Below are 18,658 nucleotides of genomic sequence, written 5' to 3'. Positions count from 1 at the left end.
AGTTTTGCGCATATGTCCAATGGAAAAGCCACTACTGTCACCAGTTTTCACAGGAAACACTGACAGTTGTTTTAGTGCGATCAGCTGACAGTGGATGTTCCTGTTCTCACATCCGACTGTTTCATGTAAAAAATATCGGGTACTTCTTCAGTTCAGTGACATTAAACAGAACTAGTGTCTTGACCCGTGGGGATCCACAGGTTCAAGATGTGGTACTTTTTATGCTGTTGTGTATTTATGCATGCTGTACCACATTTGTCCAGCAGTCACCGCCAAAGCGTTCTGGCCATAGCAACGTGATTGTATGGCTTTTGTATTCCAAAATTACTAATATCTCCTAAAATATTGGTCCTATCAACTTGCCGTTTTCGCTAGTCTGTTTCTTGACTAAAAATACATAAGTATGCCAAATTGCAGCAGTCAGCTCTTTTTGTATTTTTTGTGAATCCCCAGACACACACAGACTTGGCTTTTATAATATAGATTTAACACATACACTGTTGGGGACAAAGTTGGAAGCATTTTGTTTTCAGACACATTCCTCTTTTTATTGGTATTTATACAGGTTTAATATTTTTATATCGGGTAGAATTGTTTAGAATACAGGTTCTATATTAGTTCAGTGATTATACACCGAGTCCCACTTACACTTTATCCATCAAGAATAAATCACATTCTCACAATCCTTTTGTAACCTTGAAATATTACTTGTCTGGCCAGGGCTGTGGGTAAGGCGGGTTACAATGGTATTCTTGGTGGTGATATGTTTTGCTATCTTCCGTGCTAATAATCACCAAACGGCAGGACAGTTTCAGCCAGCTTTACTGCCAGCAGCTCAGGACAACATACACAGAATGCGCTCCACTATGGACAACACTCTTGAGTCACCCCAAAACAGGTTGTACCACAAACAATAGTCAGGAACCAAAATATTAAGAAAGGCAAGAAGAAACATAAAAAAAGAATATATAATATAAACTGACTAAATAATTAATGAAATAATATGTCAACTAGAAGCACTCGGAGAGCGCAGACCTCCGCCAAGGCTAATCAGTGGGCCCCCCCGTGGGCCCCCCCACCCCCAATCACCACCAAAATTTAATCATTTCTCCTTATCCATTTCCAACAAACCCTGAAAATTTCATCCAAATCTGTCCATAACTTTTTGAGTTATGTTGCACACTAACGGACAGACAAACAAACAGACATACAGACAAACAAACAAACCCTGGCAAAAACATAACCTCCTTGGCGGAGGTAATTACAACATAAACAAATGTCAAAATAATGAACAAAAATTAATGATTTGGAAATAAAATAATATTCAAATTAAATGTTACACTTTCATAAGAACAGGTCAAAATATTTTATTCCAACTTTATGCGTAAAAGTATAAGATATGTATAAGGGAAATACACCAGTTGGTTCTTACTTTCTCCACATTTGAATCCACATTAATCAAGATTTTGCAGCTGGTTGAATATTATATCTCGCTTTTTTTTTTTTTTTTTTTTTTTTTAATCCCGTTGGTTTTATTATATCTATAACATTGAGAAAATTGTACATGTTTTGATAAATTCACTGCAAACCTATGATGCGATTCATGTTTGATATTAGAAATTAAATATTAATTCTCTGTTGTACAAAATGTTTGCATTCATTATTCATTTGCATTATTGTGCTTTTCTGTCTCTGTGGCCGGTGGCAAATCTCAAAATGTTTGCAAACTGCTGTGTGTTTAGTGGTTAATATGCAATGAATTCAGGTAAATTATGAATAATATGCCTCACTAATTTGCATATGCTCTTAATTAATAAGTCTGCTCATTTGCATTGATTACAAGATACTAAAATAAGATAACATAATTTTATTTGGTGTTTGTACACATTCAGGTACATACGAATTATTAATGTGTGTGTGTGTGTAAAACAAATTCTCTATTATCCCATTAGGACCCAAACAGCCACTGGCAACCAAAACAATTTACTGATCTAAAATGTTCAATAACTTCTGAACCACTAAACCTAACAATACACTAAAATAATTGGCATAAAATACAATTTGTCATCTTTTCATGGTCATCACATATGACCCATTTGGACGTTCACAGGCTCCGTAGTTACCATGGAAACACAGTCATCTTCTACAACATTGATTCACCAGTAAAACCCATGGAGTTGGATCACATGTGCAACAATACTCCGATCATTATGCGATTTCTGGAGATTATTCAAGTGATAATGTAACCAAGATATTCTGATAGGTTTTATTCAATAATGGCAGTTATCTGATTATGAGAAATCGGATTAATGCACCTAGATTTCTCCCCAGTACTCCGATGTCTTCAAACATGCATACAAGTTAATCTGATTTATTTTGTTCTTCTACATCTGCACATGTGTAAATGCGATTAAAAATAGAAGAGGAACAGAATAGAACGGAACTTTGATAGGCAAACGTGAGCAGAAGACAACAGGAAGTTTAAGTCTATCATCACTACGTCTGATAATGGACTGGAGCGTCTACACCAGTGACGTGCAGTCAGAGGAGGCAGGGGAGGCAGAGCCTCCCTTGTCAATCTTGAAAAGAAAAAAAACTTGACTATAAAATATAATAAATGTTGATAGTTGTCAGCTGGTATGTCCTATAAACTCATTTTCCGTTCAAATCCAATATTGTTATTTTTTTTTTTTTGTCAATTAGAATAGCAGAATTTCCGCATGCTCTGTTGAAATACAGGGAGGAGGCAGCGCTGTGCTGTGCCTCCAGGAGAACTGTCTCCTCCCCTCATGAACTCTGCTGGTACTGGATGAAAGTATTGTGTCGCTGTCCCTCTGTATATCGCAGTTAAAATGCTTTCAAACACTCTGATTATATGCTCTATCCTTCCATAATCTGCATAACGTATGGAATGTATTTCTGTAATGTGTTTAGGCTCGCAGATTAATCATAAACCGCAGTGAAAAAGTCACTAGGGGAGGCAAACAGTACCCCTGCCTCATGATAGATGGCGCCTGTGAGTCCACAGATTCATGCGCTTATAATCGTCTTTGTTCTTTTTTATACACTTTAATTCACCTCATCAAAAATGGAGGATTACATTTCTGAGCTGAGAATGGATGGATTTCATGTACAAATAAAGGTAATACCATAAACTTTTTTTATTTTTAGTTTGAAATGGCTCTTTTTGAAGGTTTCCTGTTGAGTTCCTGCCAGTCTACCTATGCTGACTTGATGCAGAGCCCATATACCCAGGCTGTTCCTTTTGCTCACTCTCTCTATTCCAGTTTCTCAGGCCACCATATATTTGTAGATCTGGCTCTGAAAGAGTCAGTGCCTCCCCAGCCATGAACCCCACTGCACGTCACTGGTCTACACCAGGAGGTTTCGATTGTCGCATTTCTTGAGAGCATGTAAATGCATTAGATTAGATTATTACAATTATCCGAGGTGTCAGACTTTTATGACCGTGTAAACAGGCTCAATGACAGTGGATGGAGTATTTTTTTTATTTTTATTTTTTTCAGTTTTCTCTGTTCTTGATATGACAATCTAAATAATTTAAACCGGGATTTTATGAACATATACATTATCAGTAAATTAAATACAGAAAAATACCTGATTTTCACTGAAAAAACATAAAATACGAGAGAGAGAGACAGAGAGAGAGATTCCCCCACTTATAATGCTGACTGTAAAATAAGTTGATGCATAACATATTGTTAAATTGCACTTCATGATGGGGGAGAGAGAGAGAGAGAGAAACATTTTCTCTATATTTGCCCTTAAGTGATTTATCACCATTTATTGTAATATTATCCTCTTTATTTTGCATCTCTCTCTCTCTCTCTCTCTCCCTCTCTCTCTCTATTAATGACATAAAACAGCTGTACAATTAAAAACTGAAAAATAAAAAATACCAAAGAAAACAAAAGAATAAACAATAGAAAGTGCCCCAAAAGTAGTTCTAGGTCTTTATGGTAGAGCCCAACCGATTAATCCGGCCGATTATAGCTTATCACCGATTAGTCAACATCGGCCAAAATGTAAACAATTTCTTAACTTTTTTGCTGCGGAGATTCTGTCGCTCGCTGCTCCTGTGTGAATCACAGAGAGTCAGAGGAACAGTAAAGCGTGTCAGTTTCACTTTCACTTCTGCTCGGACAACACCCCCCCCCCCCCCCCCCGTTATGACAGGATGGACCGCTAAACCCATTTGTGGTTGTGTAGATTATCTTTGTGAGATAAACAAAGATTTATGCATCTGTTAATCCACCTGTTCACAATTATCTAATACAAGATTATTATATCCGGTGTAGATCAATGTTCTTATTTCATATATCGGCCTTTTTTAGCCCCCAATATTGGTATCGGCCCCTAAAATCCCATATCGGTCGGGCTCTACTTTATGGTTTAAAGTTGTGTGTGATGTTTTTCCTTCTCAGGATATTTGACACTAACTGAAGATAAACCAAGTATGACAAACAAACCCACAGTGTTTATTGCATCATTTCCTACAGGTGTCCACCTCCACACGTCACCCCCTACATCCTGAACAGACGACGACGATACACTGACACATACCGATCCCCAAAGCTGACAAAGCTCCACGCAGACATCACGTTACATAACACAAGAAACAAACAACCCGTTTCCAAATCTGTGACATGTGAGCTGAACACAGATCTTTTTAGCGCTCTGGCATGCGGCTCGTTTTGGGTGTGGTGGCGTTTGCATTGAGCGCGGTCGTTCTTGAAGGGGGCATCCCAACCATTAATTGGACTAAAGCTTTTCATTCCCCCCCAAGGGATGAGTCCAATCCAAACCGCCTGTGGTCGAGTGGGAAGATGAAGCCTCCACCACCACCCCATCCCCACCCCCACCCAGGACGAAGGCGGGTGTTGAGGTTACGCACTGGGCCGTCGGGATAAAAATAAAAGATCAAGGAGCCTTAACCAGACATGTTGGTCTGGTTAGACTCACAAAGTAGAGGAAAAAAAAGTTACAAGGGTGTTGTATGTGTTGAATATGATCATCTGACTTCTTTTTTTTTAGTGAATGAGGGATTCTGTTCAGACAGTTTGGGAATCTTTCTTTTTTCTTTTCTTTTTTTTTTTTTTTTTTTTTTTTATTAACTGACTAAAAATTCCATCTGAGGTACCATACTACCATGCTGTTATGTGCATTTTGCAGAATGTCTGAAATCTTACGATGCACTTTATTACAGTATGCTATTTTTGGAGTTATTGACATACACTAAGGGTCAAGGGTCAAGTTTATTTATTATAGCGCATTTACAACAATGCCCCACCACTGAAAACCAAGCACTGAACCTTGGGGAACAGAGCGTTTTCTATTGCTGCTCCAACCCTCTGGAACTCCACTTACTATCCGACACTGCCCTGACCTCAACATTTTAAAATCCCTTTTAAAAATTCATTTATTTAAGATCGCTTTTAATGTTTAAATATTTTATATTCATATACCTGTCTTCTGCACCTGCTTTTTATCTGTTTTAATATGTTTGGTTTCTGTTTTTATCTGCTGTATGTAAAGTATCTTTGAGTTCCATGAAAAACTATATAACTAAAATGTTTTATTATTATTATTGTTATTATTAAAGTGCCCAAAGTGCTGTACAAGGATATAGGTAAAAATACAAGATATAATAAAACTACTAAAATATATATAGATATAGAAGATAAGGTATACCAAAACTTAGTGATGCACCGATGCCGATACCAGTATTAGGTATCAGCTCGATACTGAGCGTGTATATTAACACTCATACTCGTAAAAATGCTCCGATTCAAACACACCGATACCACTTTATGACAGCGTGACATTCACAGTTAAGTGCAGCAGGTACATGGCGGAGGAGTAATAAGTAAAAATACAAGACTTAATAAAAGGAATAAAAATATATAAATATCAGGGATGCACCGATACTGATATGAGTATCGGCATTGGCTCCGATACTCACTGTGTGTACTCGTAAAAGATATCCGATACAACTGCACCGATACCACTTACGGCCATGTGACATTCACAGTTCAGGGCAGCAGGTACATGGCGGTGGAATAATGTGTGTGGAGTGTGAAGAGTGTGGAGATTTTTCAAAATAAATGACAATGATAAAAGTAACGCTGACTGGAAGTAACGTTAAAGACACAGACAGCAGCGGCGATTTCTCATAGACTGCAAGGGAAGCCCGGCTTCCCCTAAAATTAAGAAAATTAAATGGTTAAATATGTACAGTTGTGTTGACATTTCATTGACTACAAATGTGAGACATTTGAATACATGAGAAAATGATCAATGTTTGTTTGCTCCATAGATGTTGATTTTAAATAAGTAAATAAATACTTTAGCAAAAGTGACTTAAAATGAAATAAGGGTGAGAATTGTCCACTCTGCAGGAGCTGAGCCAGTCAGATTCATGCTTTTCTAATGGAGTCTATCTTAAATACTTTAACCTGACGTTTCTTGCTGCTTCAGATCCTCTGAATGTAATCAGTATGATTGGATTTGGTTTTGTCCATTTCCAGAGGCATAGATTTTTAATTAAACTGAAAAACACAGTTTCAGCACATGAACCCAACAGGGAAAACATACTGAACTAGTCCAAAATATTACACATGCGTCTGCAATAATCACAGCTATAACTAGAACCTAAAAACACACACAAATTCAGTAACTGCTCTGCTCACAGGTGAAGGTGATCTGTGTGTTCATGTAAACTGGAGTTTGGAAGAAACAAAGTGGACCAAGCAACAAAAGAAACTGAGACAAAAACCATGAAAAGGGGTCAAACCAAAGAAGGGCCATTTAGGGGTTGGAAAAGGAGACTGAAAAGACAATTTACAGTTACTCACTGAGTCTATCAGAGATAGATAACACAAAAAGATGGGAGTCCGTGCTCTGATTGGCTGACGTTCTGTGACGCTGCGCTCTCATTGGCTAACGTTCTGTGATGCTGCACTCTCATTGGCTGGCGTTCTGTGACGCTGCTCTCTCATTGGCTGACGTTCTGTGACGCTGCGCTGTGACTGGCTGGCGTTCTGTGACGCTGCCTTCTCATTGGCTGACGTTCTGTGACGCTGCGCTGTGATTGGCTGGCGTTCTGTGACGCTGCGCTGTGATTGGCTGATGTTCTGTGACGTTGCGCTCTGATTGGCTGGCGTTCTGTGACGCTGCTCTCTCATTGGCTGACGTTCTGTGACACTGCGCTGTGATTGGCTGACGTTCTGTGACGCTGCGCTGTGATTGGCTGGCGTTCTGTGACGCTGCGCTCTCATTGGCTGACGTTCTGTGATGCTGCGCTCTGATTGGCTGGCGTTCTGTGACGCTGCTCTCTCATTGGCTGGCGTTCTGTGACGATGCGCTGTGATTGGCTGGCGCTCTGTGACGCTGCGCTCTGATAGGCTGGCGTTCTGTGACGTTGCGCTCTGATTGGCTGGCATTCTGTGACACTGCTCTCTCATTGGCTGACGTTCTGTGACGCTGCGCTGTGATTGGCTGGTGTTCTGTGACGCTGCCTTCTCATTGGCTGACGTTCTGTGACGCTGCGCTCTGATTGGCTGACGTTCTGTGACGCTGCGCTGTGATTGGCTGGCGTTCTGTGACGCTGCTCTCTCATTGGCTGACGTTCTGTGATGCTGCGCTGTGATTGGCTGGCGTTCTGTGACACTGCGCTCTGATTGGCTGGCGTTCTGTGACACTGCGCTCTGATTGGCTGGCGTTCTGTGACGCTGTGCTGTGATTGGCTGACGTTCTGTGACGCTGCGCTGTGATTGGCTGACGTTCTGTGACGCTGCGCTCTCATTGGCTGACGTTCTGTGACGCTGCGCTGTGATTGGCTGACGTTCTGTGACGCTGTGCTGTGATTGGCTGACGTTTTGTGACGCTGCGCTGTGATTGGCTGGCGTTCTGTGACACTGCTCTCTCATTGGCTGACGTTCTGTGACGCTGCGCTGTCATTGGCTGACGTTCTGTGATGCTGCTCTCTCATTGGCTGATGTTCTGTGATGCTGCGCTGTGGTTGGCTGACATTCTGTGATGCTGCGCTGTGATTGGCTGACGTTCTGTGACGATGCGCTGTGATTGGCTGGCGTTCTGTGACGCTGCGCTGTGATTGGCTGGCGTTCTGTGACGCTGCTCTCTCATTGGCTGACGTTCTGTGACGCTGCACTGTCATTGGCTGACGTTCTGTGATGCTGCTCTCTCATTGGCTGATGTTCTGTGATGCTGCGCTGTGATTGGCTGGCGTTCTGTGACACTGCATTCTCATTGGCTGATGTTCTGTGGCGCTGTGCTCCGATTTGCTCACGGTCTGTGAAGCTGCGCTCTCATTGGCTGCCATTTATTTATTTATTTATTCATTCATTCATTTACTTATTTTTTATCTCGCCAAAAACTACCTGTTAGCAAAATTTTCTTCTGTGCTCATAATGATAATAAACATTCTTGAAATCCTCAATCCTGAGTGGATTTCCTTCAACATTCAGGAAAACCTGATAAGTTCGATGAAAACTAGTGAAGTAGTATTTGTTAAATCATGTTGACACACAGGACTGATGACATGCCATCATACATAAACACAATGTCTATGGAAGGAGGTTAAGTTTATTAGATTTGCTGTCATGACTGAATAAACAGTCTAGTATAGTAATAATAATAATAATAATAATAATGCTATAAATAACTGGATTTCCTACTTGCTGATCTCTCAGGCTCTAACATTTGTCTGAACAGTGTGAAGAAGCTAAAGTCGGCTTCTCAGGAGGGAGATAAAATTCAGCCGACAGAAAACACGAGTCTATTTTTAGAAGCCGGACTGAATTCCTAATCACCTCCAGGACTCCTGAATGAATAATGCATGGTACGGTGTCATTAATATCACAAAATCAAACCAGATTGAGGATCCAGATCCAGACATGACAGTTCTGGAAAATGTCTTCAAACCACGTCATCATCATCATCGAAGCGAGAGGGGATTATATTTGGGTTTATTTGTGCGTGTGTGTGTTTTTTACACAGGCGTTTGTGACCTCGGTGACCATGACGATGCAGATGTACACATGTCCCATCAACGCTAAAAGGAGGGTGTGAATGAGGAGGGTGAAGTTGGAGTGTTTGATGGAGATAAGAGGAAATGACTGTGGCTGAGAGACGCCATCCTTCAGCCTGTCACACCCATATGAATTAGCTCCAGCTGATCAGAAACACACACACACACACACTTTAGGAGAAACAGGGTTTAGAACGGTTCTGAAAACATCTGCTCTGAAACTCAAACCTTCATATTTTAATGTTCTTACTCAGCACTTCATTTCATTTGTTTCGTCTTTGCAGCAACAACCCAGTCGTACCAGTTAACCCAGTTCTCCAAACAGGTCATTATTGAAGGATTGTTGAGCTGCATTATGTAATAAATTCCCATTATGTAATAAAAGTTCAAAATGTAATAAGAATGTCACGTCATCTTGTAATAAAGCCGCATTTTGTAATAAATTACGTCAACGCATTATAGAGTACATTTTTTCACATTATGTAGTAAGTTATTACAATTTGAGAGATTTATTATAAAATGCACTTGACACATTTAAAAAAAAATGTAATAACATGGTTCATTATGGAATAACAATCCAAATTAATATAATTTCAGAGCAATTTAGAAGAAATTAGTCACAAGAGCTACAGGTAATGTAATCAGAACTTTAACCACACAGTTTAAAGATGAAAATAAAAATGTGTCCAGTGCCTTTTGTAATAAATTTCTCAAATTGTAATAACTTACTACATATTGTGAAAACATTTACTACATAATGCATTGAGGTAGTTTATTACAAAATGCGTCAGTTTATTACATAATATGGCTTTATTACAGGATGACGTGACATTCTTATTACATTTTGAACTTTTATTACATAATTGGAATTAATGACATAATGTGTATTTATTTATTCATTCATTCATTCATTCATTCATTCATTCATTTATTTATTTATGAGATAACAGCAGTAATCTGATTATGGGAATTCACATTAACCCATAAAGACCCAGTACTACTTTTGTGGCAGTTCCCAAATGGATTTTTGTCTATTTCTACCTTTCTTAACTGATTTATCGCCAATTAACAAAATAATAATAATAATAATAATAATAATAATAATAATAATAATAATAATATCCTCTGGATTTTGCATTTTTGGTGTAAATCAGAAAACTCAGAGTAAATTCCAAGTTAATTACATTTACATTTATGCATTTGGCAGACGCTTTTTTACAAAGCAACTTTCAGGGGAAAACCAAAAAAAAAAAAAAAAGATAAAAAATGAAATACAAGAATAGATTAAAAACATAAAGCAGCTGTACAATTAAAAACAGTGTCGTACAGAAGATTAAAAAGCAAAATTATAGACTAAAAATACAAGAATAGATTAAGAAGACACAAAAACAGCTGTACAATTAAAACAGTGAAATAAAAATGCCAAGTAAAACAGAATAGACATGATAATACATTTAAAATGGAATGTTTGAAAGTGCTAGGACAGGAGGTGCTCTCGGAAGAGCTGGGTCTGCAGGAGCTTCTTGATTATATTTATATTATATTACTTGATTATAATATATTATATTATATTACTTGATTCTTAATTATATCAAAATAGAAAAAAAATTAAGAAAAAGTTATACTATTTTCAACAAAGATTTTGCTAACAGAATGTTAAAACAAGTGTTTCCATCCACTGTCATTGATCCAACTCCTTGGATTTTACAAATGAGTCAATGTTGTAGAAGATGACGGTGTTTCCACGTTCACTACGGAGCCTCTGAACGTCCAAATGGGTCATATCTGATGACCATGAAAAGATGACAAACTGCATTTTACTACAATTATTTACATGTATTGATAGAATTAGTGGATCAACCGGTATTTAACAGTTTCGATCAGTAGATGGTTTGGGTTTTTATGGGTTGATACACCTGGATTTCTCCCCAGTACTCTGACTTCTTCATGCACATACACCCTTTAATCTGATTTATTTAGTTCTTTTACATCTGCTCATTAAAAAAAACAAAAAAACACAGAAAATGAATGTGATGTGAGCCTGTTTACATGAACACTAATACTCTGATAATTATCCAGTTTCTGTAGTTATCATATTATTCATTTGATCATAGAAACTGCATAAGATAATTAGATTTTAACCTTTTTTTTTTTTTTTAGCTCTTTTTTTAAATGTACAAAAAGTGGAGATTTCTGGAATAGTCGTTGGAAGACTATTCCAGCTCTTATTGCCTATAACTGAGATGGTGTTTTGACTTGTTTTAGTTCATCTGAAGTCCTCTTATTGTTATTTTATAAGATCATTCTCACTCTATGCAAAAATAAGAAAAATAAAATGAGCTTTTCAAATACTAACATTTATATACAAGTTCATAAATGTTGACATAAAGCGTATTTGTGAGCAGAGAAGCAGCTGAAGGGGACGGCAGGACCGAGTGTGACGGCAGATCCCATTAAAGTGTACAACACCTTCGAGGATGGCAGATTAGACTAAACCACTGCACTGGACCACTTCAGCTCTATACGACTGTGTTTACATGGACACTAGTGGGGAACGTCCTGGGTCTGATCACAGTACAGATATACGGCTTACATGACACACAGAGAACTCCACATACTCAGATCCCTGTATGTATGATATGAAAAACTATCAGGGGGGTCATCATGGATTCAGGGCCCTGTGAAAAAAATACCACTTAATGTCCCAGCACTTCAGCACAGAAAACCAAAAAAAAAAAAAAGTTTACATTCACCAACTATCCTTTAAAAAATGTGAATAACCTGATCAAATATCAACAACCTGAAATTTCTCAAGAAAAATAAGTTGATTTTACCAATATTGTGTCTCAGTTTATCATTTACTCACACTGTAATAAATGATTTTGTGGTCATGTAGATTTGAACCCTTTCATGCACGAATTATGAGAACCTTAATAAAAAAAATTTTCCTGAGTGTTTTTATTCCTCTTTAGGCATGAAAAAAACAATGCGATTAAAAATTTTCTTCTGAAAAAAAAAAAAAAAAAACATTTAAAAAAATAATAATGAAAAAAAATTCTTTTGAGCATATTTTCATGAAGTTGCAAAATGTCCACTCAGCTGGACACCGCACGTTTAATTTTTGATGCACAGAAACATGTATTTACTGAGAACTGTGTGAAAACTATAGGGAGGGTTGTGATTCTGGGGGTTTATGTTCAGGAGAGATCTCCATAATATTACCAATTCATGTCAGAAAAGATATGTAGTGTCTTAAAACTTTAATAAAGGTATGTATAAAAAAAAAAAAAAAAAACCACAACGAAAAGAACAAAATTCATGAATGTACAAGAGAACAGCTGAAGAATAGCTGTCCACTGTGGTGACCAATATGCATGAAAGGGTTAATTAATGTATTTGGTAAAATATATTCAATATAGTTGTGTCTTTGGTTTTGTGTTTATTATTTAATTAAATTTTCAAATAAAAATGTTTGAAATAAAATCTACTCATTGTAGTTAAATAAAACATAAGCATTCTATTTATTTAATTCCAAACACAGAGAATATTGAGTGAATTCAAAACAATGTAATCAGGCAATTTTTAAACTGAAAAGCACTTCCTGCCAAAGTGTTGTTATTAGCTTACCGGTCGACAGGCTGTAACTACTGTCGTCATGCGGCGTCTGGAAGCGGCGGCGTCTGTCGTCCGTTACAAAAATTTAAATCGTCTTCTTCTCCGAAACTACAACTCCGATTGACTTCAAACTTGGTATACAGCTTCTTTATGATGATGTCAGCAAAAGTTAGTGAAATTATTTGGATCCGGATCTGATTCTGGATTTGGTGCGACTTTGAAAAATTTCCCCATTATAATAGATAGGAAGTGGATTGATCCAATAACTCGGTAAATATAAATGATATCAAGTGTAAATTTCTACAGTCCAGCCCTGATGGGGAGATGACCAAAACATAATGTCCACATGCTGATCAGGATCTTCTTCTGGATCCGGGAACTTACGGAAAATTTAACATGGGCTCTTATGGGAAAACATTTCAATCGTCTTTTTCTCTGAACTCCAGTTCTGATTGACTTCAAACTTGGTATACAGCTTCTGTATGATGATGTCAACACAAGGTATTGAAATTATTTCAATCCGGATCTGATTCTGGATTTGGTGCGACTTTGAAAAATGTTCCCATTATCAGAGATAGGAAGTGGATTGATCCAATAAATCAGTAAATATCAATGATAACATGTTGGAATTTGAATTTCTCATTAACAGCTCACAGGTAGTCTTTTTAACCCTTTCATGCATACTGGTCACTACAGTGGACAGCTATTCTTCTCTTGTTAAATTCTTTGGTTTTGTTGTTTTAGTTTCATATCATCCAACACAGTGGACACTTAATGCATCATCCATACACTGCCAATCACACCATTACTATAATTTTGCTGTTCTTGATAAACTTGATCTGCAGTAACATGTTTTACTGTAAATCAGTTGTTAATTGTTATAAGACTATTAATAAAAGTTGTCTTAATCAAAAAGTTGTTTTTTTTTTTTGCATATCATCTCCATGAAGTGAGTAATAGGGTGTGTTAAAATGTGAGAAAACATCAGCTGCATGAAAAATGTTATTATTTCATAGTTTTCACACAGTATATCACTTTCTGATGGTGGGTTTTAAATACATGTTTCTATGCTTCAAAAATTAAACGCATGGTGTTCAGCTGAGTGGACATTTTTGTAACTCCATGAAAAATAAGTTCATAAAACAACATAAAAAAAAAAATTCAATCGCATCTTTTTTCATGCCTAAAGAGGAATAAAACAGTAAAAAAAAAAAAAAAAAAAAAATCTAGACTAAGGATCTCATAATTCATGCATGAAAGGTTAAATATGATCAGCGCATGAATTCACAACGTATCATTCAGATTTTTCATTTCTCACAGTAATAAACAGTCTTTTCATGTCTTTTATTAATTAATGTCAGCCCTAAACAGAAGGTTCGGAACTTCTCCTATACTGGTAAGTGGTATTTTAAAAAGGATAACAGTTCCATAAAATACAGATCTTAGCTTAAAAATGAGTCCACTTGATAAATGATGTGTGCAAATGTACTTTTCATGTTAATCAGACCCACATGTGTGTTCTGTGGTACGGCAGCGGATCAGAACAGATTTTATTTTCATTTTAAGCTACAGGTCAATTTTGAATTTCCCGCGAGGGATGATAATACACTCAATTTCCTCTCATCTCTGGCTCTGAAATGTTTAACATATTGATGTTTGCAGTAATTACGCTTCAGTCACATAAATGTACATATGCAGTTGGGTCTTGGTGTGGAGCTTGTTTTCTCACAGGCTGACGGTTCAACTTCCCGATGAGTTACACCCGCTCACATTTCAGACAAACTTAAGGACTTGTGACCCATCTCATTAGCTCATGACTTAAGAGCTTCAGTAGTATCGCCCCATAAGGCACTGCTCTGTTTTTAGTTACAACCTTGAGATGAGCGCATCATGGGTCCCCGAGGAGAGACCTGGCGGAGGGGTCGTTACTCATTTTTGGCATTCCTCCCATGTAAACCCGAAGGCCCTCCTCCATATTCATCAGGGCTGATTATGTGCCGACCTCGTCCTGCCGTTTAACATCCTAAAATGATGTATTGCCCGGTAGGCAGACGTCATGGAGGAAGCGTTGAACAACCTGACACTTGGGCCAATTAGGGGTCTGAGGTGAGAGGGGGGAGGCACAAGAAGAGGCAGATAAATAAAAGAAACAGGAAGGGTAGCGGATTCACTCCTGATTATTGCACCAATATGGGTTAGCAGCGTGGTGCAGTCATGTAAATGAGGACCACACTGGGGATTAGAATAGAAATCCATCTCTGTGTTTGGGTAGAAAACTGTGACAATAAGCTCAAAGACGCCCGAGAAGACTGCAGACATTCAATGAATTATTAACCCATAAAGACCAAACATCCACCAGCACCCTGTGTTTAATACATGTGGATCCATTAATTCTATCAATACAGTCTACTCTCGTTATACCGCCAACTTCCGTTCACGGCCAAATTGGCGGTATAGCGAAAATGGCGTTACAACGGGTTGCGTCCATAATGTGCATGTCTTTACTATATGACGTCTATGGCTACCTCCGTTAACCCGTTCTAATCAAGTTTCTAAATAAATCTTGATTCTGTTATGTTGTAAGGGATCATTTAAAGTGGGGGGAAACATTTAAGCATTATTATACCGTGTCGGAAATGACACCCAATCATCTTGAGAGCTTTGGCTTAATCCACGTCCTCTTCCCGACATCTACCTACTGAGTGTTCTGCGATAAATTGAACGGTGGCCGTTCCGTAGACCTACTCGTAGCTTGTCGACGATCAGCAGTCTGGCGCGTTTGTTTCAGTGCATTGTTAAAATTTATGTGTACTCGATGGCAGTCACGCTGGCGGTATAACGGTCGGGAAATCAATGGTATAAGTGTTGTTTGTGCATGGAACTGGGCTGGCGGATGGCGATAGGCGGAAATGGCGGTAGCTAATGGAATAATGCATTGGGGATTTTTGTGCAATGGTTTTGGTCGGCGGTGAGCGAAATGGCGGTATAACGGCAGGCGGTTTAACGAAAGTAGACTGTACATGTAAATAATTGGTGTAAAATACAGTTTGTCATCTTTCATGGTCATCAGATATGACCCCATTTTGGACGTTCAGAGGCTCCGTAGTGAACATGGAAACACAGTCATCTTCTACAACATTGATTTCACCAGTAAAACCATGGAGTGGATCACTGACAGTGGATGGACCAAGGTTATAATAGTTTTGGATTTTTAATTATAGTTTAGTTTTTATTTAGTTTTGACATTTTTTTTCTCTAATTCAGTTAGTTTTAATTAGTTTTTAGAGCAGGTTTGCTCGTTTTTATTAGTTATTGTTTTTTTCTGAACGCTTAGTTTTAGTTTAGTTTAATTTAGTATTAGTTTTAGTTATTTCATACATATATTTTATCTTCCTCACCATCTCCTTCAAAGAAATAGTGAGGCGCGAAATCAGCGGGTTACTCTGGACACTTTATTTGGGGGTCGGGTTAGGGCGGCTCATTGACTGAGCAGAGACACAAACACAGTTCATTATGATGTATAAATTCCCTATAGCAGGTTGGGGGGTGTGATCCATACACACAGTAACTTACGTGAAAAGAGTGCGAAGATGTGCAAAGCGTGAGAGGAGAGGCAGAAAGCAGCCAGCAGTTAAACCAGATGAAACATAATAAACAGCTAACCAGCAGTTAACCCGCATAGAGAAACAAAAAAAAAACCTGACCCCACTCATCCCACTCATCCCAAAAGTAAATCCCAGACAGGACTGTGCTGTTTGTCCCAGCTTTAGTCTGTATGTTCCAGGTAGAGTGGGGACCAGAAGACGACTGGAAACCACCAGTGACCAGACATGACAGACTGTGAAGTGTCGTATGGTGCTGCTAGCTAAAACTGCTGGAGCGAAATAACTCAATTTGATCTCAATCCGACATTGACAAAGATGAAAACGAAGGAAATTTTATCCATAATTTTTATACGTTTTAGTTAGTTTTGTAAGCACACAATACAGTTTCAGTTAGTTATCATTTTTTTCCTTTTAATTAGAGTTTTTATTTATTTCAGTTAACGAAAATGTTTTTTCAATTTTTGTTTTCGTCATTTTGTTCGTTTTCGTTAACGATTATAACCTCGGGATGGACACACTGGTTTATGTTCAGTTAATGATATGTTGCTTAAAAGTCAGTTTTTCTTTAGTTTTCTCTGCTTTGATATAATAACCTTTGAAGTTACTGAGTTTTCTTGAACATCTAAATTAATACAGGAAATTAAATGTAAGACAATGCATGACTTACAGTGAAAAATGCAAAATGTGGAAAAAGATATTATGATGAATGGTGATAAATCACTTAAAGCTTAAATAGAAAGAAAAATTATTTGGGAACAGACAAAAGTATCACTCCATGATCGCCCACAACTATGTACCGATCTAAACTGTTTAATACCTTTTGATCCACTAATCCTATCAATACATGTAAATAATTGTTTTAAAATACCAACGGGATATCATGAATTGCGTACAGTTACGCCACTTTTAACTGGCATGTTATCGGTACGAATGATAAGATTTCAGCTTATATATTTACGCTGCGTAAAATAGCACTCCATTAGTGCGATTAGGGTTAGGCTTAGTGATTAGCGCAATTAATGGCTAGTGCAATTAGCGGCTAGCACATTGACACACCATCAAATGGTGTTAAATAACACGTGAAAAGATGGAAATGCATACGTGTAGCACCCCAAATGCAATAAACTGGCATCACATACAGCGCGATTTCATGAAATCAGTCTGAAAATACAGATATTCATCTTTTCACGGTCATCAGATATGACCCATTTGAACGTTCAGAGGCTCCGTAGTTACCATGGAAACACCGTCATCTTCTACAACATTGCTTCACCAGTAAAACCCATGGAGTTGGATCAACGACAGTGGATGGACACACTGGTTTTATGTTTAGTTAACCTGCCTATCTACCTCATTGAACCCAAACTGGGGAATTGTAGTGAAGCATGACTGACAGTAAAAATATAAGATTAACAATCCAATACAAGAGCAAACACACTGTCCATAATAAATTAGAAGTATAAAAACAGAAATTGGAAAAATTTGGACAATTAAAAACAGTAAGATTCAACAATAAACTGTTAAATGGAATTTATTAAATAATTCTTCTTCTACTTTCACACTTCCACCTGCCACAACAGTGTCAGAATGCAACGATACACTTCCTTATAGCGCTCAAAACAACATCAGGACTAAAACTGTCTGGCATCAATGAGGAATGCAGGTTGGTTTGTTTATCTGTGGATCATTATGTAGGATATAATTATAACAATACTGTATCATTATAAAATAAATAGTGTGTAGAATAATACATTTCTGACTGGATTTGCGTCTTTTCTGCAAAAAAAAAAAAAAAAAAAAAAAATCTAAACTAATGGAAAGAAACAAAGGTTTGTCAGTAACTTTTGAAGCAAACATTCTTTATAGTGTGTGGTTAATCAGAATCAGAATCAGAATCGTATTTATTGCCATGTCGTCAGCGGTTTGGGCATAATACATAGAACATGGAGTAAATCGAAGTATGCAGTTAAAAAATAAAATAATAAACAAGTTTGGAAGAGTTTCATTCTCATGTACCATTGATTGAATAACAATAAAGCTGAGTCTGATTAATCACAATAAAAGAATGTTTAGTTCTAAAGATACTAGCAAGCATTTGTTTTGATTTATTTTTGATAGGAAAGAATAGAATATCTTTTTCATGCTACAAAAACATAAAGGATAGAAAACAGAATAAAATATAAAAGTAAATAGGATAGAATAAAAAATACCTACCTCAAAATGCATAAATAAATACAATAACTCAATATGTACAATATTACACAGTATGCAGGCAACAGTACAGTTAAACTAGTCATTTTTATAATGACTCTTTTCTCTGGGTCCATGTCAGTCCTGGATCCTTAGAGTCATTATCACTGTTCTCTCC

The sequence above is a fragment of the Sphaeramia orbicularis genome, chromosome 10 (assembly GCF_902148855.1).
Source record: "Sphaeramia orbicularis chromosome 10, fSphaOr1.1, whole genome shotgun sequence".
Classification (NCBI taxonomy): domain Eukaryota; kingdom Metazoa; phylum Chordata; class Actinopteri; order Kurtiformes; family Apogonidae; genus Sphaeramia; species Sphaeramia orbicularis.
Note: the sequence above shows the minus strand (reverse complement) of the source record.